Source organism: Sciurus carolinensis, chromosome 14, assembly GCF_902686445.1.
Source record: "Sciurus carolinensis chromosome 14, mSciCar1.2, whole genome shotgun sequence".
Classification (NCBI taxonomy): domain Eukaryota; kingdom Metazoa; phylum Chordata; class Mammalia; order Rodentia; family Sciuridae; genus Sciurus; species Sciurus carolinensis.
The window spans coordinates 21381717-21388139 of record NC_062226.1 but is presented as its reverse complement, the minus strand read 5'-3'; positions in this window follow the sequence as shown (position 1 = coordinate 21388139).

Here is a 6423-nt window from a genome sequence, read left to right as displayed (position 1 = left end):
AACCCAAATGGAAATCCTTGAAATGAAGGAAACATTAAACCAAATAAAAAACTCAATGGAAAGCATCACCAAAAGACTAGACCACTTGGAAGACAGAGCCCCAGACAATGAAGATAAAATATTTAATCTTGAAGATGGTAAGAAATCATGTATAGAACCTCCAAGGACATCATGAAAAGACCAAATTTAAGGATTATCAGGATTAGGAGGAAGGTACAGAGATACAAACCAAAGGAATGACAACCTATTCAATGAAATAATATCAGAAAATTTCCCAAGCCTGAAGAATAAAAACGGAAAATCAAATACAAGAGGCTTACAGAACACCAAATGCACAAAATCACAACAGATCCACACCAAGGCACTTTATAATGAAAATGCCTAACATTCAAAATAAAGATAGGATTTTGAAGACTGCAAGAGAAAAGCATCAGATAACATATAGAGGGAAACCATTACAGATATCAGCAGATTTCTCATCCCAGACTCTAAAAGCTAGAAGGGCCAGGAACAACATATTTCAAACTCTGAAAGAACATGGTTGCCAACCAGAATCCTATGCCCAGCAAAACTAACCTTCAGATTTGAAGAGGAAATAAAATCCTTCCATGATAAACAAAGTTTAAAGAATTTACAAATAGAAAGCCTGTGCTACGGAATATTCTCAAAAAAATATTCCATGAGAAGGAAATGAAAAACAACAATATAGGTCAGAAAAGGGAGGAACTACCTTAAAGGAAAACCATTCAAAGGAGAAACCAAGTCAAGTTAAAAATCAAAAATAAGTCCAAATGACTGGGAATACAAATCATATCTCAATAATAACCCTGAACATTAATGGCCTAAACTCATCAATCAAAAGACAGACTGGCAGAATGGATTAAAAGAAAGACCCAACAATATGCTACCTTCAAGAGACTCATGTCATAGAAAAGACATCCGCAGACTAACGGTGAAAGGATGGGAAAAAACCTACCAAAAAGCAGAGGTTTCCATCCTTATTGCAGATAAAATAGACTTCAAGCCAAAGTTGGTCAGAAGGGATAAAGAAGGACATTTCATACTGCTTAAGGGAACCATAAATCAGGAAGATGATCATAAATATTTATGTGCCAAACAATGACACATCCATGTACATCAAACAAATCCTTCTCAATTCCAGGAATCAAATAGACCACAACACAATAATTCTGGGTGACTTTAACACGCCGCTGTCACCACTAGATAGATCTTCTAAACAAAAACTAAACAAAGAAATCATAGAACTCAATAACACAATCAATAACCTAGACCTAACAGACATATTCATACAGAATACTCATCCATCAACAAGTAAATTCACTTTCTTCTCAGCAGCACATGGAACCTTCTCGAAAATATACCATATGTTATATCACAAAGCAGCCCGTAGTAAATGCAAAAAAATAAAGATACTGCCTTGTGTTCTGTCATATCATAAGGGAATGAAATTAGAAATCAATGACAAAATAAAAACAGAAATTACTCCAACACCTGGAGACTAAATAATATGCTATTGAATGAGCATGGATAACAGAAAACATCAGGGAGGAGTTAAAAAAAATTCTTAGAGGTCGATGAGAATGATGACACAACATATCAAAATCACTGGGACACTATGAAAGCAGTACTAAGAGGAAAATTCATTGTATGGAGTGCATTCAAGAAAAGAATAAAAGTCAACAACTAAATGACCTAACATTACAGCTCAAAGCCCTAGAAAAGAAGAACAGAACAACACCAAAAGTAGTAGAAGACAGGAATAATTATATCAGAGCTGAAATCCATGAAATTGAAACAAAAAAAAATTCAAAAAATTGACAAAACGAAAAGTTGGTTCTTTGAAAAAGTAAACATACATAAAGAGGATTATGTTTAGTCCACACTAAATTAGTGTTCTGTCCACACTAATAAAGAGAAAGAGAGAGAAAACTCAAATTACTACAATTCATGATGAAAAAGGAAGTATCACAGCAGACACCACTGACATACATGAGAAACTACTTTGAAAAATCTATATTCCAACAAAATAGAAAATACCAAAGACGTCAACAAATTTCTAGAGACATATGTTTCTCTCAAACTGAACCAGGAGGACATACACAATTTAAACAGATCAATATCAAGCAATGAAATAGAAGAAGTCATCAAAAGCCTACCAACCAAGAAAAGCCCAGGACCAGACAGATTCTCAGCTATGTTCTACAAGACCTTCAAAGAACTCATTCCAATACTTCTCAGAGTATTCCAGGAAATAGAAAAAGAGGGAACCCCAAACTCATTCTATGAAGCTAATATCACCCTCATACCCAAACCAGACAAAGACACATGGAGGAAAGAAAATTTTAGACCAATATTCTTGATTAATATACATGCAAAAATTCTTAACAAAATCCTGGCAAACTGTATCCAAAAACATGTTAAGAAGATAGTGCACCATGATCAAGTGGGGTTCATCCTGGGGTTGGTTCAACATCTGGAAATCAATAAATGTAATCCATCATATCAATAGACTTAAGAATAAGAATCATATGGTTATTTCAATTGACACAGAAAAAGAGTTCGACAAAATACAACACCCTTCATGCTCAAAACACTAGAAAAAATTGGGATAGTAGGAACATACCTCAACATTGTAAAGGCTGTTTATGCTAAGCCCATGGCCAACATCATTCTTAATGGAGAAAAACTGAAAGCATTGCCTTTAAAAACTTGAACAAGACAGAGATGCCCTCTTTCACCACTTATATTTGACATTGTCCTTGAAATACCAGCCAGAGCAATTAGACAGACTAAAGAAATTAAAGGGATATGAATAGGAAAAGAGGAATTCAAGTTGTCACTATTCGCTGATGACATGATTCTCTATTTAGAAGATCCAAAAAACTCCTCCAGAAAACTTCTAGACCTCATAAATGAATTCAGCAAAATAGCAGGATATAAAATCAACATGCATAAATCTAAAGCATTTTTATACATACGCCATGAAACATCTGAAAGGGAAAGGAGGAAAACAACTCTGTTCACAATAGCCTCAAAAAAAATAAAATACTTGGGAATCAATCTAACCAAAGAGGTGAAAGAACTCTACAATGAAAACTACAAAACATTAAAGAAAGAAATTGAGAAGACCTTAGAAGATGGAAAGATCTCCCATGTTCTTGGATAGGCAGAATTAATATTATCAAAATGGTCATACTTCCAAAAGTGCTATACAGATTTAACGCAATTCCAATTAAAATCCCTATGACATTTCTTATAGAAACAGAAAAAACAATCATGAAATTCATCTGGAGGAACAAAAGACCCAAAAGAGCCAAAGCAATCCTGGGCAGGAAGAGTGATGCAGACCTTAAACTCTACTATAGAGCAATAGTAACAAAAACAGCATGGTATTGGCACCAAAATAGACAGGTAGACCAATGGTACAGAATAGAAGACATGGAGACATACCCACATTAGTACAGTTATCTCATACTGGACAAAGGTGCCAAAAACTTACAATGGAGAAAAAATAGCTTCTTCAACAAATGGTGCTGGCAAAACTGGAAATCCATATGCAGTACAATGAAATTAACCCCTATCTCTCACCCTGTACAAAACTCAACTTAAAATGGATCAAGGATCTAGGAATTAGACCTGAAACCCTTCACCAATAGAAGAAAAAGTAGGTCCGAATCTCTATCATGTTGGCTTAGGACCAGACTTCCTTAACAAGACACCCATAATACAAGAAATAAAAGCAAGAATCAATAAATGGGATAGATTCAAACTAAAACATTTTTTTCTCAGCTCAGGAAACAATCAATAATGTGAAAAGAGAGCCTTCAGAGTGGGAGAAAATCTTTTCCATACACACTTCAGACAGAGCACTCATCTCCAAAGTTTATAAAGAACTTAAAATCTTTACACCCAAAATACAAAGAACCCAATCAATAAATGGGCTAAGGAAATGGGCAGACACTTCACAGAAGAAGATATACAGGTGATTAACAAATATATGAAAAAGTGCTCATCATCCCTAGTAATTAGAGAAATGCAAATTAAAACCACCCTAAGATTTCATCTAACTCTAATTAAAATGGCTATTATCAGGAACACAAGCAATAATAAGTGTTGGCGTGGATGTGGGGAAAAAGGCACACTCATACATTGCTGGTGGAGTTGCAAATTGGTGCAGCCACTCTGGAAAGCAGTATGGAGATGCCTCAGAAAGTTTGGAATGGACCCACCATTTGACCCAGCTATCCCACTCCTTAGTTTATACCCAAAGGGTTTAAAATCAGCATTATAGTGATGCAGTCACATCAATGTTCATAGCAGCTCAATTCACAATAGTTAGATTGTGGAACTGACCTAGATGCCCTTCAATTGACAAATGGATAAAGAAACTGTGGTATATACACACAATGGAATATAATTCAGCCATAAAGAAGAATAAAATTATGGCATTTGCTGGTAAATGAATGAAGTTGGAAAATATCATGCTAAGTGAAATAGGCCAAGCCCAAAAAACCAAAGACTGAAAGTTTTCTCTGATAAGTGCATGATGATATATAATGAGGCGGGGTGATAGGGGGAAGAGAAGAATGAGGGAACTTTGGAAGTTGTAGAGGAAAATGGGGTGGAAGAGGGTGGTGGACAGAAAGATAGTAGAATGAAACAGCATTACCCTATGTACATGAATGATTAAATAAATGGTGTGAATCTACATTGTGTACAACCATACACAAAATAGAAATGAAATGAAAATTAGAAATGAAATGAAAAGTCGTACCCCATTTGTGTACAATGAATCAAAAGAGTCTGTAAAAATAAAAAACATTTTAATAAAAATAATAATTCCTTCCAGATTCATCCATGTTTTCGCAGATGACAGAATTTCCCCACTTTTTTTTTTTTTTTTTTTTTTGTAGCAGGGACCAGGATTGAACCCAGGGGCACTTAACCATTGAGCCACAACCCTAGCCCTTTTTTATATTTCATTTGAGACAGAGTGTTGCTGAGTTGCTTAGGGCCTTCTTAAGTTGCTGAGGCTGACTTTGAACTTGCAGTCCTCTTGCCTCAGCCTCCTGAGTCACTGGGATTATAGGTGTGTGCCACCACACCTGGATTTTCTACTTTTTAAAGGTTAAATAATATTCCAAATCACACACAAATGCACACACATATACACTGTTAGCTTTGCATTGCTGAGACAAAATACTTGACAATCAACCTAAAAGGAGGAAAGATTTATCTGAGCTCAGTGTCAGATTTTCAGTCTATGGTTGCTTTAACTATTACTTTTGAGCCTGCATCAAAACAGGACATCATGGCAGGGAGCACAAAGCTGCTCACTTCATGGTGGAGGGAGGAGGGAGGGAGAGAGAGAGAGAGAGAGAGAGAGAGAGGGAGAGAGAGAGAGAGAGAGAGAGAGAGAGGGAGAGAGAGAGAGAGAGAGAAAGCCAGGGTTCCAATAACCTCTTCAAGGACAGACTCCAATGACCTAAATTCCTTCTCTGGACCCCATCCTATAAAGGTTCTACCACCTCCCAAAAGAACCCTTAGTTGGAGACCAAGCCTTCAACACATGAATTTGTGGGTGGGACATTGAAGATTCAAATCATAACACGCCCACACCACATTTTAAAACATCCACTCATGCATGGATGCATGCTTAGGGTGATTCCATATCTTGGATATTGTGAATCATGCTGCAATGAACACAGGAATGCAGATATGTTTGATATAATGATTTTTCTTTGGCTTTATCTATAAACTTCCCTCTCAGAACTGTTTTTACTGTATCCAATAAATTTTGATATATTGTGTCTCCATCTTCATCTGTCTCAAGATTTCAAAAATTTTACTTTGGTTTCTTCTTTAACCCATTGGTTATTTTGGAGAGCATTGCTTAATTTCCACATATTTGTCTTATAATCATTTAAGTTGATAACTACTTAACTTTGTCCACATAAACAATTTCTACAGTTTAACTTCTCTGCTCACATTTTGTTATCAATGTCACAATTTACACCTTTTACTTTTACTTTGTGTATTCATGACCAAATTATTGTGGGCATAGTTTTTTTTTTATTTCATTTTAAACTTTTATACTAAAGTTACAAGATATTTTTACACCATTTTTAAGAGTATTCTGAATTTGACGGTATTATTACCTTTTTTTTGGTACCAGGGATTTAACCAAGGGGTACTTAAGCACTGAACCACATACCCAGCACCACCCCCCTCTATATATTTTATTTATTTATTTACTTATTTTGAGACAGGGTCTCTCATTAGGTTGCTTAGGGCCTTGCTAAATTTCTGAGGTTGGCTTTGAACTAACGATCCTCTTGTCTTAGCCTTCCGAGCTGCTGGGATTATAGATGTGCACACCAACCTATAATGCCCTCCAGCAAC